The 17,175-nt window shown below is 40.3% G+C and overlaps 1 long non-coding RNA gene across 1 annotated transcript in view; it reads right to left on the reverse strand.

Moving 5' to 3' along the window:
• Positions 1 to 17,175, reverse strand: part of LOC308511258 — an 808,460-nt gene that overhangs the window by 714,216 nt on the left and 77,069 nt on the right. The gene's annotated exons all lie outside the window — the stretch shown is intronic.

The raw sequence follows: 17,175 nt of genomic DNA on the forward strand, positions 1-17,175 counted from the left end.
TGTGTTTCCAGCTAAGGCCATCTTAGACAGGCGGACAGCTGGCACAGCCAGCCCAGCCAGTATCAAGAAAGTTGCCTTGGTCAACTGGCATCTGACCATGGACACAGGAGTGAGCCTTGGCTGAATCAGCTATGTGGCGAGCCTGCACGGCCATGGCATACTCAGCCCCACGTTGGGCGCCTTATGTGCCGCGCCAGCTCAGCCAGGTTTGGTGAGCCTGAGAGGGGGCGGTGAAGGATTGAGAAAAGACAGACAAGAGAAGAAAGCTGGGTCTGGGTGGGATGCTGTCCTCTCTGATGGAGAGTCTCTCTGATAGAGAGCTAGCGACAGCACCAGGACAACAAGCCGTGTCTTTATTTTATAGCCAGGTTCCACGAGGCAAAGTAAGGGTGTGGTCAAGATGTTTACAACATTCTCATGGGTTTCAATCCTACTCAATTACATGCACTTGAACTCTATCAAGCCCACATCACTCAGGCACATGGGGCCATGTGTTCGGACCATAGGTTCAAGCTTACAAGTACAGTGGGGCCTTGACTTACGAGTTTAATTCGTTCCGAGACCGAGCTCGTTAAGGAGCTCGTTAACTCAAATTACTCTATCAACTCAATGCAAAAAATCGGCCGAGAGACAGCTGGTATCTCAAAAAACTCATTAGTCAGGACACTCGTAAGTCAAGGCCCCACTGTATAGCTGTTGGCTATAATTGTGCTGGTAGGGCTCTGCCCTCCAAGCTGGGACTTGCACGTGGCCATAAGAGGACTGTGCCCTCTCATCAGTCCGAGGCTTGAACCTGTCCAAACACTGTAGCCACTCTCCACACAGCTAAATACATGTATAATGTTTTATTCCATCAAGGACATTTGTTCTGCAGTATTACTATGGTAATAGGTATCTGATACAGGTACATGCCCTGCTAATCAAGGGCTTTCATTCTATCCCCATTATATTAATGATTCCTAACACATAATGCTGTAAATGGGTATCAAGAGTCCATAAAAAGAAATGGAATGTTGATGATCCCAAAATAAATACAGGAAATGCAACTTTTGAAGATGGTAGGTGTTGTTAGCCACCAAAATAATACCCAGGGCATTCTCCAAAATATGGTCTTTGGGATTCTAGAAGTATATAGAACTTGGAAAGAATCCAGCCAAGTCTGTTGGAGAATACATTGAAGGATACAGCCCTGGCTGGGTGGCATAGTTGGTTGGAGCATCATCCCATACATCAAAAATGTTGCAGGTTCAATTCCCAATCAGGGCACCTACCTAGGCTGTGTTCGATCCCTAGTCGGAGTATGTACAGGAAGCAATGTTTTTCTCTCCCATCGATGTTTCTCTCCCTCCCCCTCTTTCTCTCTCTCAAAAAAAAAAAATCCTTGGGTGAGGATTTAAAAAAAATTAAAAGGATACAAGCAACCTTTATTCGTGGTAACTAATGCTGCACCAACTAATGGACTGGAGAGTTTGCAAATTCTCAGGTACCCTCTTAATTGCTGTACCAATATAAGCAGTTTTCTCCAACTGTGGGCTTGAGAGTAAGCAGAGGAGGTGATCCCTGGCGAATCTGTGCTGCCAACTGCAAGAATAGAGGGTAACCGCTGTAATCAACACCACATTCCCTAGCTTACCATAAAAATAACAAATGAATTGTCACTAGAACCAAAAATAAGGAAACCTTTCAAATGTATGTGGAAGCGCACTGCATTCACCTTCTAGAACTGTCCTGTACAAAGAAAAACATAACTGGGAAACTGACAATACAAGCAATTAGATGGAAATGTGCCCTTTCCTATCAGCCTGGACTACATTTTCTTTCAAAGAAGTGCTTCTGTGGGGGTGCTTAGAGGATCATTTGCTGAGGGGAGATGTGTGTCTGCAGAGAAATGAGACAATACTCTCAATCCCAGACTACATGTTTAATCAAAGACCCTGTTAGGTATGCAGCTGAGTAAACTGAGTAGCATCATGTTGAAATAACACAAAATGGATTCTTGATTGACTGCAGTAATCAGGGAACAGTGGCATGAACAATCCCCGAATCATTTTATAATGACCTTGGAATGCATTTGTTTGATTGACAATAACTTGAAAGGAGAAAAAAACTGTTTCAGAGAATCTGAAGGATTTCTTGTTTTATATTCTGAGCCTGGTTCAATTCATTTATGGCCCCCGTGGCATCGCAGAAATCACCAGTCTCTCTCCTCGGTAGTTGGAACCCCCGCCCCTGTCTTACACCCTCCTTGGGTAGGTGGTAGAGGAAGAAGATAACTGAGTTTACAAGGACTTTTCTAAAGTAGTGGGGTAAGAAGATAGCTGACTCTGGCTCCTTGAACCTTTTCCTTCTTCCCCAGTTTTTAATGCTTTCCAGCTAGCAAGATAGTTCAGAGGATGTGAGGAAATCAGACATCCAATGAAAAGCAGGAAAGCTTCAAACCTCTTGACATTTGTTCATTTTTTCCATCCATCCATCCATCCATCCCAACTAAAATACTGAAGGCCTACTCTGTGTCTGCCGTGAGGTAAGTGTGGTGGAAACACTGCTGAACAAAGCTTGGGGCTGTCCTGGAGAGAGAGAGAGAGAGAGAGAGAGAGAGAGAGAGAGAGAGAGAGAGGGGAACACAAAAATCTTAGCATGAATAAATGCTACCATTACATGGGCCTGAAATGTGTATTTGTTGAGCATCTGTTAGAGTCCAGAAATTAGAAATTATGCTGGGCATAGTACTTTATTTGCTTAAAAAGGGGGTGGGTGCTTTGTTATATTCCCTTCCATTCATATGGAATCTCGGAGATTTATAATGATAGGTTTAGGAGCCTTTTCATAACTACTTTAAAATGAACTATACTTTGAATTTAAGTTTTGCTCTCTAAAAATAAGATATCGTTTTAAAGTGTATGCTCATAAAAAATACAAAATGAGGTGTGATCTTTCCTTTTTTTTGATTCCAGAGAGGAATGGGGGGGAGGGAGAGAGGGAGAGAGGGAGGAAGGGAGAGAGAGAGAGAGAGAGAGAGAGAGAGAGAGAGAGAGAGAGAGAGAGAAGCATCAATTATGATGAGAGATAATCATTGATCGGCTGCCTCCTGCATGCCCCCAACTGGGCATTGAGCCCGCAACCCGGGAATGTGCCCTTGACTGGAATCCAAGTGGAGACCCTTCAGTCTGCAGGCCGATGCTCTATCCACTGAGCCAGACCAGCTAGGACTGGTCACTTCAAGGATGTTATGTTATACTATGAGATCTATTCAGGCAGACTTTAACCAAAAATGTTGTTTTTCCCAGGTGAACAAATTTTATTTTATTTTTTGTCCTGAAGAAAGACCAAGGAAACTTGCCATTGGTTAAGGAGAGAAGACTCAGACTCAAATACAATGAATTTTCTCAAACGAGCCCTTGGATTTATGGTTTGATTGCATTCAAAGGCCAGATACATGCTTTTTGTCATTACCACCTGATTTTTCTGTTTCTTCATTTTGTAGAGAGTAAATTCAATGCTCACTACTAAAAAGAAGCCAGTTTCAACATTTTCAAAAATATTCCCAAAACATACTTTGAACCATAAATAAATTTAAGCCAAGGAAAAATTAGAAGGCCATATTTTGCCAACTGGAGACCATAATTTATAGTGTTTATGGGATGTCTGTGCTCAAAGTTCAAAATGAAGAATAGTTGACATATGGATTTCATTGAATCCTGCAAATAACCCCAATGAAGTGGAATTTGACAAGTGCAGAAACTGAGGCCCTGAAAGGTTTAGAAGAAGGTTCCAAATAAAGTAGCCAAGACTGAACTGTAGGACTGGTAGGCTTCAAAAAACATTATTTTTCTAACATAGTACCTGTGATTAAACCATTATCTGTTTGATTTGATAATTAATAGATTCTGTTGATGCTGTTGAGCTTTCTATAAGAAAGCTGAATCTGGATATTCATAAAGCAAGGAAAAGACATTAAACAAGTCCTCTCACTACTTTTTACTGAAGCATGAGGTAATTCCCATCATGGAAAGAGAGAAGAATGAAGCAAGCTCATCTTTTCCTTGCAATCAAGTATCAGGGCAGATTAGGATAAAATATCAAACCAAACTGAAAAGACAAGAACAAAAAAAAACAACAAAAAACAAAAACAAAAACAAAAACCCAGTTTTTGTATAAGTGGAAGAAACTTAACCCCAGATACATTTAGCCCTTTAAGATAAGGCAATAGTTAAATCTTTTTTTCTTTCTTTCTCCTAGAAATAAATACATACCTCCAAGATATCTCGGGTGTGGTTCCAGACCAAGGATCAGAGGCAAACCTGGGCCCAGATCCCAGGACTCTTGACTCAGCTATAATTAGCTGCCATGGCCTACAACTTACCAGGCCCTATGCTAGGTACTGAGAGTATGAAGACAAATGAGACAATGTATTTACTGATAGAAGGGCGCAATCTAATTTGGGAGCAGTGATGCCTGGGTGGTGAAATATGTCCTAAAACAATGGTCCATCTGCCAGGTCCCCAGTCCCAGCCAGTTTCCCTATGATCTGTGATTACAGGTTTATTTGGCACAGCAAACACCACAGCAAAGGAGGAAGGAAACTACTCTGGATCCATGTAGGCTGGTGTAGGTAGAGACAACTGCAAACTCCTGGGGTGAGAATGGTGTGGACCAGAACAGTCTTGGGGACATAAAGCCACCCTCACAACACCTGTGTATGCTCAGAGTGAAACCTGTAGCAGTGTATGCATAGAAAATGGAGAGTCAAGAAAACTGGGCCATATTCATCCTATATAATAAAAGGCTAATATGCAAATTGTCCCCTCAACCGGGAGTTTGGCCAGGGGGTGGGGCCGGCCCCACCTTTGGCTCCTCCCCCAAGCTGGCCTGGCCTGATCAGCCTGATTGGGTGGGCTGGCCAGACCCCACCCATGCATGAATTCATGCACCGGGCCTCTAGTCCAAAGATAAAAGGGATAGTCCAATTCTGAGCACACTATCATTAGTGTCATTCAGATTTTTATCTAGGGAACAGGGGTGAGAGAAAAACCATAAAGGGCTGTTTGGGTTCCTAAGCAGCACTGGGGAAGTATGCACCTGGAGTAACTATTATCCTAAAGCAGGAAAGGGGCATTCCCCACATTTCTGAAAAGCAAAATTAGGGAGTCAGACCACTGAAGGTTCCAGAAAAATTAATGTGTCTTTTTCACCTTTAGCACTCCAGCACATCCTCTAAACTATCTTGCTATCTGGAAACCATTAAACTGGTTGGGACCAGTGGAGGAAGGAAAACTGAGAAGGGGAAGGAGTACATGCAATCGTGGCATTATGCAGGGAAGGGGTGCCAGTCAGTCATAGCATACTCCAGTGGCATAGGCATACAAAGGTGTCACCCACCTAGTACTGAACTGTATGGCTGGTAAGCATACTCCTTGGGCCCTTCCCTAAATATGAATGGCACCTGGAGGGCTGGGATCTTGCATGTGTGGATAGAGCCTGTCAGAGTTATTACCTTATTGATTCCCACAATAGCCCTATAAGGCATGCATTACTGTATCTCCTTTTTATAGATAAATAGGTTGACTTTAAAGAAATTTATAATAATCACCAGGCTTGTGCTTCTAAATAAGAGATACAGAGGTAATAGGGGATTAATGCCTTTAAATCATGTCTCAAGTATTTAATTGTCACCATTCCCTTTCTAAGCTGATTGGCAAGTTCTTTGCGTCTTACTTTTTACTGATATGTATAATAGATGTGTATTCATTTTTAAAAAAATTAGAAAAAGATAAGAAAAAAGGAAGAAAATAAAAACACATTGACATATGTAAAATATGCATGCTTTTAAATGAGATAGTATATCATAAACTGCCTTTCAATTTTTTTTTTATTTTTTAAGCTATACTTAATTTTTTTAGTTCTTTATTGTTTGAAGTATTACATATAGTATTACACATGTCTCCTTTTTCTCCCCATTGACCTCTCCCCGTCCACCCACATACACACTCCCCCACCCCCACACATGCCCTGACCGCCCCCCCTAGTGTCTGTGTCCATTGGGTGCATAATATGCATGCATACAAGTCCTTTGGGTGATCTCTTACCCCCTCGCCCCCTTCTTCCCTCTGAAGTTTGATGGTCTGTTTGATGCTTCTCTGTCTCTGGATCTATTTATGTTCATCACTTTATGTTGTTCATTATATTCTACAAATGAGTGAGATCATGTGATATTTATCTTTCTCCAACTGACTTATTTCACTTAGCATAATGCTCTCCAGTTCCACCCATGCTGTTGCAAATGGTAAGAATTCCTTCTTTTTACAGCAGCATAGTATTCCATTGTGTAGATGTGCCACAGTTTTCTAATCCATTCATCTGCTGATGGGCACTTAGGCTGTTTCCAAATCTTAGCTATGGTAAATTGTGCTGCTATGAACATAGGGTTGCATATGTCCTTTCTGGTTGGTGTTTCTGGTTTCTTGGGATATATTCCTAGAAGTGGGATTACTGGGTCAAATGGGAGTTCCATTTGTAGTTTTTTGAGGAAGCTCCATACTGTTCTCCACAGTGGCTGCACTAGTCTGCATTCCCACCAGCAGTGCAGGAGGGTACCTTTTTCTCCACATCCTCTCCAGCACTTGTCATTTGTTGATTTGTTGATGATAGCCATTCTGACAGCTGTGAGATGGTACCTCATTGTCGTTTTGATTAGCATCTCTTGATGATTAGTGACTTTGTGAATGTTTTCATATGTCTCTTGGCCTTCTGTATGTCCACTTTCTAAAAGTGTCTAAGTTCTTTGCCCATTTTTTGATGGGATTGTTCTATAAATTGCCTTTTAAACTGCTTTCTTAAAAAAGCAAGTACCTCAATAAAATGATCCATAATCTTTATGCTAGTGGAAAGTCTGACCTTCAATTTGTTAAAAAAAAAAATACCTGTGAAGCACAATAAAGCAGAGTGCAATAAAATGGGGTATGCCTGCACTTTCATAATTTCCAAGCACGTTGTAAGTGTGCTTTCACGCACATTATCACATTTGATCTTCACAATGACTCTACCAAGTGCAATTTATTAATGTCCCCATTTGATAGATGGGGATACCAAGTGCAGAGCAGATAAGCAACTTGTTGAATCACATAAACCATGATCAAGACAGCACCCAATGACAAGCTTTCTGATCTCAAGCCTTCCCTGCTTCTCCCTCTTGCTTTGAGCCCCCCTCCAAAAAAAACAAAACAAAACAACACTTCAAAAGTAGCTGGGGGTTGGGGGGAAGCTAGGAGAAAATCATGTAACTCCTAAAGTGAATGATCCATAAGCTGAGGTCAGCTTATGTCCAAATACATTTGGCATCAAATTAATATTCAAACTAATTTCAAAAAAGTTAATCTTTGATCAGAGTCTATGTATAAAAATCACAGTTAAAAGTAAAGCATTTGGGGGTTAATAATCAAGTGGGGGAAATGGTTAGCTCCTTTCATCTCAAAATTTGTTTAATACTTTTCTCTAAATCCCATTTTCTGCTCCCACATTTCTTGATTTAAAGATTTAATGAAGTCCTAGACACATAGGAGATATTCAATGTGTTCATTGAGAACTGTCAGGATAAAAAGGCCTGCATAAACTGCTGGTGGGAATGTAGACTGGTGCAGCCACTGTAGAAGACAGTATGGAGTTTCCTCGAAAATTTAAAAATGGAACTCCCATTTGACCCAGTAATCCCACTTCTAGGAATATATCCCAAGAAACCAGAAACACCAATCAGAAAGGACATATGCATCCCTATGTTCATAGTGGCACAATTCACCATAGCTAAGATTTGGAAACAGCCTAAGTGCCCATCAGCAGATGAGTAGATTAAAAAACTGTGGTACATCTACACAATAGAATTCTATGCCGCTATAAAAAAGAAGGAACTTCTACCATTTGCGACAGCATGGATGGAACTGGAGAGCATTATGCTAAGCAAAATAAGCCAGTCGGAGAAAGATAAATATCACATGATCTCACTCATATGTGGGATATAATGGCCAACATAGCTGATGAACAAAAATAGATCCAGAGACAAATGGCAGGGAAGCTAGGGGGGTTATAGAGCAACCAAAGGACTTGTATGCATGCATATTAGCATAACCAATGGACACAGACACTGGGGCAGTTGGGGCTTGCTCGGGGTGGGAATGGCTGGGGGCGGGGAGGCCAATTTGGGAAAAAGGAGACATTATGTAAAACTTTAGACAATAAAATAATGACAAAAAAAGGCCTGCATAAGAATTTATTATATTTAGGTAATCTTGGATCTGTCATCTACAGTATATTATTAGGCAAAATTCTTATGGCTTAGAATTCTATAATACCATAATGAAACCTCAATTTCAGTAGCTTACAATAACAGAATTTATTGTTCTTATGGGTAAGCTGTATTTCTTGACTTGGTTTGACTGAGCCATGCTAGACTCCAGGCTTAATATCAAGTTCATGGGTATAACATGTGTCCTCAACATTCTGGGGCCAGAAGCTACCTGTGAAATGTTTTTTTCATGGTGAATGGCAGAATTTCAAGAGACCAAGCCAAGCCACGTAAGCATGCTTGCTCATCCATCCACTCCATTTTCCAAAGCAAGACACACAGCCAAGCTTTACATCAACCAAGTGGGAAATAAACTGTTTCCTCTGGTGGGAGGTACCACAAAGTAGGAGCACAGATTTGTAATTCTATTACAAGGCGGGAATGAAGAGTTGGGAAATTAGTTACAACTACAATATGGGAAATTTTCTTATGTGAAAGTTGCATTAACTAAACTCATTAAATAACATTGCTTTTTAAAAAAAAGTATTTCACAGCTTGTTAGAGTGTTTGCTGATGCATAGTGTGAGAAAAATACCCAGAAATTAGGTTAGAAAAATTGGGGTCAGATTGTAAAAGTTCTTGAGAACAGTGGCACAAAGTTTAACCTTTACTCAAGAATAATGGGGAGCTACTGAAGCTCCTTTGACTTGCTATTCAGATATCCCAACACCACCCACTCCTTCTACCTCACTACAATATCATCCCAGCAACGTTGGTTTCATCCTCCTTGTCCATACTTGGTGGGGCTTTCAGCACACTGGGAAGTTACCCAGCAAATTTTGCTGATTCATTTTAATTCGAATTCAAAGTAGTAAAATTGAAGTAAAAGAAATGGATTATTTAGCCATATTTATTTTCATTAGATTTTAATGATTTAAAACGATTTATTTTATTTACAATTAAAGTGGTAAAATTGAAGAACAGTGATGGTTTGAATGGTGTCTGCCCCATTTCTATAGAGATCTTGCCTAAAGAGGAGTATTATCACTGTGTCTCTTGCCCCCCTCCTTTTGTCTGCTCCAGGTTTGTCTGTCTTCATTCCCTTTCTCATCTCACTATTGCCTATTCCATAAGCTGGCTGATGGACATGATTTAGGACAGTGCTCGGCAAACTCATTAGTCAACAGAGCCAAATATCAACAGGACAACGATTGAAATTTCTTTTGAGAGCCAAATTTTTTAAACTTAAACTATATAGGTAGTTACATTGTTATTAGCTTAATTAGGGTACTCCTAAGGCTTAGGAAGAGCCACACTCAAGGGGCCAAAGAGTCGCATGTGGCTCGTGAGCCACAGTTTGCCAACCACGGATTTAGGAGATCTCCAGCATCCCACTGTTCCTGTCTACCTGGGTGCCATAGTGATACGCATGATATAAATGATACAGGGAAGCACACCAAGCACACATGGCATTCTTTCTATGTTAATAATACTCTGTGTCTTCTTCTAATGTCTTGACAAATGTAATTTCTTTGCTTTCCTAAAGCTGGGTGATAACCAGGTTGTTGAGTTCAACCCTTACGAATTGGGATGTATTTTGATTGGCAGAGTGAAACTTGGAAGAGTTTGACAATAGAAGAGTCTCCTCATTGTATACTTGAAAAGATTATGAAAGCTTTCACCCTCTAACTACAAATATATTCTTAAGTGCTTATTCATTCATTCACCCATTTATCACAAATTTATTCATTCAACAAATTAAATGTCTATAATGTTCCAGGCACAGTGATCCCAGTCAAGGACCCATAAACACTATTATGAACCAAAACATACACCTTTGTACCATGGCACCAAAGTAAAAGATAATTTTTAAAATAATGGGCTTTGAGAAAAAAAAAAGAAATACAGGGGTATTCCAAATACTAGTCAATTGAGCTTTAGGAAATAATTTACCTCTCATATTCTACTTTCTAGTCTGTAAAATGGAGAAATACGTAGTCTACCTTCCTACCAGGGAAAACTATCAGTTGTCACTGATGTGTGAGCTGAGTACAAATGCCTTATGTCGATATTATTTTGAATTTTGAATAACAATAATGTCAAAGGGAGACCAAGTTAACATAAGGATTATTACACTACTTCTGTATAACAAGAGACCACAAAATCTCAGTAGAACAGAATATGTCCCTTTATCTTTATTCTCATAGGTCTACAGGTCAGCTTATGGTAGCTCTTCTTCAAGCTACAGGTCTGCGGGTTGACCAGGATGACCCTGTTCCACATATCTTTATTGTACTGGAACCAGTGGGCTATTAGGGAGGTATACTGATTTCAGGACAGTGGAAGAAGCATGATAAAAATAAGCAGAATAAAGATAAGCAGAAACATGAGATGTTTGTAAGGCTTAGCCTCAGAATTAGTGCACTGTCATTTCCCCTCACATTCCTTTGTTCAAAGATAACCATGTGGCCAAATCCAGCATTAGTGAGGTGAGGAGTAGATGCCCACAGACGCAGGGAGAAGTGGGTAGATATTTTATGGAAAATCATCTAAATCATCCCAACTCTCCTATTCTCAAGTTATGAATTTTCTGAGGACAATCTTGGGTAGGATATATACTTTCAACATGCCATTTTCCTACTCAAGAATCACCATGGCTCTGTAACACATGTTTATTAATGAACTCAACAGCCATTACTGATACCCTTCTGCCTTGACATGTTCATTAGAGAGGCTGGAAAGCCCAATACATTCTTTCCCAGTTTCCTTTGCCCTAGAGGTAGGCTTGTAGCCCAGTACTGTTCCATGAAACAAAACCAAAAGTCTGACAAAGGCTTTTGGAAAAGCTTTTAATCCCTTTAGAAAAGGACAGGTATGAGAAGAGAGCTGGCTGGCATCACCATTTCCCTCTGCTTCCCAACATGAATGTAGAAGTGATGCCTAGAGCTATAGCAGCCATATCTATATATATATCTATATATATCTATATATATCTATATATAGATATATATAGATATATGCCAAGCAACTGGAACGACGAAACGACAGGTTGTTATGAAGCACACTGCGGCAGCCAACTGGCCTGATTAGGGCCTGAACGGGCCCCCCTTCAACCTCCCTCAGCCCCTCCCCCCAGGAGGCCCCACCCCCGGTCACCCTCCCTGCCCTGATAGGGGGCAGGGTCAGCCAGGCAACTGTCTGTGGCCTCTCCCCCTATCTGGTCCTGCTCCCCATCGGCCCCCCACCCCAATCAGGGGCAGGCCCGACCGGGCAACCTCCCATGTTCCCTCCCCCACCCAAGCCAGCCCGGCCCTGATCAGCCCCCATTGGGGTAGGCTGGCTGGACCTCACTCATGCACGAATTTGTGCACCGGGCCTCTATTTATGACTATAAGGCGGCAAATATGAGAACAGAAAGTTAATATGCTCAGGACTGGTTTCCCAACCTTTATTTGTGAAAGTCACTTTTTTGTTACTTACAAATGAGTACATCCTATACAGGCTTCCAAATGTCTATTGGATAAAATCTAAACTCTTCTATCTTTCCATATCCTTACTAACTTGGTCCTTAGTAACTTGGTCCCCATCTGCCTACCCACACTTTGCAAACATGCTCCCTCAACGGAAGGCAGACTGCTCTACTCACGTCTTTGTTCTTGGAATGCCCTCTCACTTCCCATTTGCCAATCCAATTATAAACCATCCTTCAACACCAAGCTCACAGCCAACCTCCTCCACAAAGTATAACCCACAGTGAACTCTTCCCTTTTCTGAAACCCAGTTGAGAGTTGATCTTTTATCAAGAACCCAGGTTAGCTTTTATATACTCAACATCGCTTAGGTGACTGTTTCTCAACACTTAAAAAGAGTGAGCATTTCTGGGTTTTTTCCTTTTTATTGAATTTATTGGGGTGACACTAGCCAACAAAATTATAGAGGTTCCAGGTGTACAATTCTACAAAACATCATCTCTACACTGTACTATGTATTTGCCACCCCACGTCAAGTTTCCTTTCATAACCATTTATCCACCCTATACTGTCCTCCACCTCCTTCTACCCTCCTCCCCTGGCAATCACCACACTATTGTCCTGTCCATGAGTTTTTTCACTCTTATTTTGTTCTCAATCCCTCCACCCCAAGCCTCCCACCCCAGACAGCCGTTAGCCTGCCTCTATCTATGAGTCTATTATTTTGCTTCTTAGTTCATTTTGTTCATTAGATTCAACATGAGTGAAATCATATGGTACTTGTCTTCCTCTGGCTTATTTCATTCTTAAGGTGGATCCCAATGGTTCTAAATGGTACAGGTCTTAGATCATAGAACAATACATGATTGTTTATTATGAATAAGACATATCCTGATGTCCAAGTAATTTTTGGTTAGTCAGTTGTCTGGGGAGTTAGAATACATTTTCCATAGAAAATCCATCCAAACTACTTATCTCAACATGCAAAGAAAAAGGCATCCCTTCTTCTTTCCTTTGCCCTAAGCCAGCCCTGGGCAGTATTCATCCATTTGCCCATTCATCCACCAATTAAATAATTATCAGATACCTATAATATGGCATGGAGCAACTTATTTTGATGAGCTATCTTAATACATTTACATTTCCCTCACTACTACTTTCTAGAACACCAGCGTTTTTCTGCCATTCTAAGTTCCAACTTGCATTTCCTCTCTGTCCTGATTTTTCCGCATCTCCAAAATCATCTATCCCCCTCCCCCCACAGGGCCTGTTTGTTTGGGGGTTTTTTCAAACAGTGATTTCAGTTTGCTATTGGAAGAAGAGCAATCTAACTGTGCTGATTCACACCAGCTATGAATCACTGAGAGCACCTTATGTGTTCCATGTGCTCCTGCCTTTTCGTGTTCACATAAATAATCTTTCAATTCTGAAGAATTTCCCTCCAGATACAAGTTGGGAAAGTTCAAATAATGTGGAAGAAGCCATTGGGTAGCAGGTAAAATACCTCTCCTCTGAACCCAGGGGCAAAAGAGCCAAGCATCTATGCTCCGTCCATTTCTGAACCTAAAATCTGCCTTTTAAAATAGATTTAGTCAAGTATGGTTGACATACAATAACATGCCTAATATTTACAGTATCAATTCCATAAATGCTGATGTGTATATACTCATGAAATCATCAAGACAATGAATATTTCCTTCACCTCTAAAAGTTTCCTGTCTTTCTGTAATCTACTGTTCTGCTTTCTGCCACTATAGTTTACATTTCCCATATTTTTACATTAATGGAATCATACAGTATAGATGGATAAATGAAGATATCGATTTTTGGCTTCTTTCAATTAGCATAGTCATTTTGATAATCCATTCATTTTTAATGTATCAATAGCTCATTCCTTTATATTTCTGAGAAATATTATATCATAAGGGCATGCCATATTTTTCTTATCCATTCACCTGTTCATAGGTGTTTGGGTTTTTACTGGCAGCAAATAAAGTTGCTATGAACATTCATGTACAAGTCTTTGTATGTACATATACTTTCATTTCTCTTAGGTAAATATCTAAGAGTGAAATGGCTGGGAACCTAAAATATCTTTGAAAACTAAGGATTTTCTCAGTCATTTCCAAAGTATTAGCATCAGAGTTCCTGTTAACAGCTGCAGAGGTGAGAGACATTTAAACATTTGTTTATAACTGGGGAATTATTTATGGCTAGGACACAATTCCCCATGGGTATCTCACATTCTGCCCTCACATTCTGTCTTCTGAATAAAGGCATCGACAGCTTTTATTCCAGATTATCTTTTTGAGGTTGTTTGTATATCACAGAGCCAGGACTAGAGTGATGCAAATATGGTACCTAAGGTTGCAAATTTAAAGAGACACTCACTGACAGGGTGGTGCAAGTGCAGAGTCAGAGTGAGTGCCTCTTTAAATGTTGCACCTTGGGCACCTCATTTGCCTCACCCTAGCCCTGGACCTATATAGCAAACAACCTTGAAAGCAGAGGACAAATTTTTGCTTTCCAGAATAATAGAGATAGTATCTCCCTCTGGGGCAAAAGCTGGGCAAGTTTGCTAACAGCCCCCTTTAAAAGATTGTGTTTCATATGTTCAGAGCTCCAAACCTGGGTCGCAAACCAACAGTGTGTGCAGCATCCACCCCAGGCCCACCTCTGTGTCACCGCCATGCAACTGAGAGGAACTGGTACAAAGATGAAGCTCATGCTGACAACTTTACCATGAGTAATGGAGTCCTTTGTCTCTGGCTGAGGAGCCTGCCATTTCTTTCAGCATCCATGAAACTGTGTCAGGCTCACTTATTAGCTTGCAAGCAGGGGAAAATCTCAGACCCTTCACAGTTTTTGACACCTACTCCCACAGAGTGATGCCAAATCCATTATCTTGATACCCGTCTAAGAGAGAGCTTTTAGGGAGTGCAGGCACCTGCTGAATGCTCTTGGGCAAAAAGCTTGACAGAATTCATCCTAAGCCCTCTATATACTCCATCATTGTACTTAATTACTTATTTATTCAACGGGCATTTAGTCAACTCTTACATCATGCCAAACACTGTTTTAGACAGTGATAGCAAATGAATATGATTTCTGCCCCCCTGAATGCACAGCCTAGTGGAGGCAGCTGCCAAGTAAACAAACAAAAAAATGTGATTCCAGTCTACGGCCATACCACCCTGAACAAGCCCTGATCTCGGAAGCTAAGCAGGGTCAGGCCTGGTTAGTACTTGGATGGGAGACCTCCTGGGAATACCGGGTGTTGTAGGCTTAAAAAAATGTGATTCCAGGAGATAAGTGCTGTGACCACAATGGAAAGTCAGGGAAGGCTATGGGGGAGGTAGTGTTTGACTTGAGTATTGAAAAAAACAACAACCTGTAGGCATTCACTGGACTTGAACATGGAAGTTGGGCGGAGAGAACAGGCATGTGCAAAGTCATAGACATCTGAAAGTTAAGCTCAGGAAATGATGAGAGGGTTACTGTGGCTAAAGAAGGGTTTGTGTGTTGAGGGGTAAGGTCCAGGAGTGAAAAGGGGGGGGGGGGTGAAGGGAGAGAAATTCTGAAGAGGTAGATGCATGAGAAGGGTTTGGAATACCAAACTAAGGAATTGGGGTTTTAAGTAAAATGGATGCTTCAAAGTTAGCTTTTACTTGTTTGTTTTGCTTTTTAAGTGGGGAAGCCATGGGACTTATGTTTATCACATTGTATTATGACCATTTTTATTTATAAAAATTTTCCCTGGTAGATTCAAGTTTCTTATGGGACTGGGGAAGTCTATCTTGTTCATCTGTGATTCCACTCCAGGAACAGAGCAGCCACTCAAAAAAGTTAAATTTATTAATTAATAGATCTTAAATGCAGCTAATCCACATGTACGAGGTACCTCAGAAATCCATATGTACTATGTACCTCAAAATGTCCTGTTTGTGAATAATTAGGAAAAAGAAAGGAATGTTTCTGATATTTTTTAACAAATTACCATTCCAACTTGTGTCTTACAATTTTCTCTTTTCAGTACTTTATTCATGAGATGGCATCTTTTTTAATCACTTGGTGTAGGATACTAACACAGTACTTATCTCTACTCTAAAATAAATGTTATATTTTTTATTAAATACTAGTGGCCGGGTGCACAGATTCGTGCACATTGAAAGGAAATTAATTGGAAGAAATATTTTAATATCGCTATTTGCGTTTTGCTAATGAAAAGAAAATAGTATTCTACTGAGTCTCCTATCTACCTACTCCAGGACTTCTGTGAAGATCAAATGAGATGAGGCATGGGAAAACACTTCACAAACATTTGTTTAAACTGTAAAAGGTTTGCACCTAGCAATCAAGCAAGTTGGGTTCCTGGGCTGAAGACACTTCAAGGATGCTAGTCGCTAGGGAGAGGAAGCCGGGAGTTGCTAAGTGACGTCATTACCTGGTACCCACAGCTACCGTTGCTGGGCTGGGCTGTGGGGCACATTTTGCACCATGGGGTCTTGACAGCGCTGGCTGTGATTTGGTGGGGTGTTGCTCTGGGTTGGTGGCGGGGCTTGTGTCCCATTTGAGTATTGGTTTGTCAGGGCCAGGTCCGTGGTGCCATTTACTTTTAAATGGCCAGTGTGCATCATGGCAGCTCCTGCATTGAGCGTCTGCCCCCTGGTGGTCAGTGTGCATCATAGCTACTGGTCGGATGGATGGACACTTAGACTTTTACATATATAGATACTTCCTTTATTTTATAAGGAACCATGTATTATTCGTTGACAAGTCTTGGCTCATGCTACAGATTATATATATCACTTTTTCCATATATTGTAAGTGGTCATTTAAATTAAAAAATATATTTAACTGAACTCATAGCTGGTGAATTATTCTCATTTTAAACTTATTTTCTGGCCACTTGTCTCTACCAAGTATTATAGTTGAAAAATCTTTCATTAGGACACTTATAATAAATTCACATACCAATATTTATTTTCTCTTAAAATAAAAACTTGGGTTTAAAAACTTCAATAGACTATGAAAAACCCTTGAGTAAAATATATCCCTTATTCATAAGGAAAAATATATTATATGTAGGTATATAGTCCACTGAAACATTACCAGACTCTAAATTCACTTAATTCTGCCCTTTTTATTTTAGTTCAAAGGTCTTTGTTCAAACAAGGTACATTTATAGTGAACTTTTTAGTAGTCAAAATTACTTTAAATGCATTATAATATTTTTAAAGTTATTTGATATATAAAATTTTGCCTGAAAGTGCACACAATTATAGAGAACTTCCTAGTAGTCAAAATTATTATAACATGTTGAAAGTTCTTTGATATATACAATTTTCCCCACAATAACATACACTTTAATAAATGTCAAACCTTTCTAGAAGTATTTCTGTACTGATAAAAGCTTACATACATGTCCTA

The sequence above is a fragment of the Myotis nattereri genome (genome assembly GCF_964212035.1).
Source record: "Myotis nattereri genome assembly, chromosome: X".
In the NCBI taxonomy this organism is placed as follows: domain Eukaryota; kingdom Metazoa; phylum Chordata; class Mammalia; order Chiroptera; family Vespertilionidae; genus Myotis; species Myotis nattereri.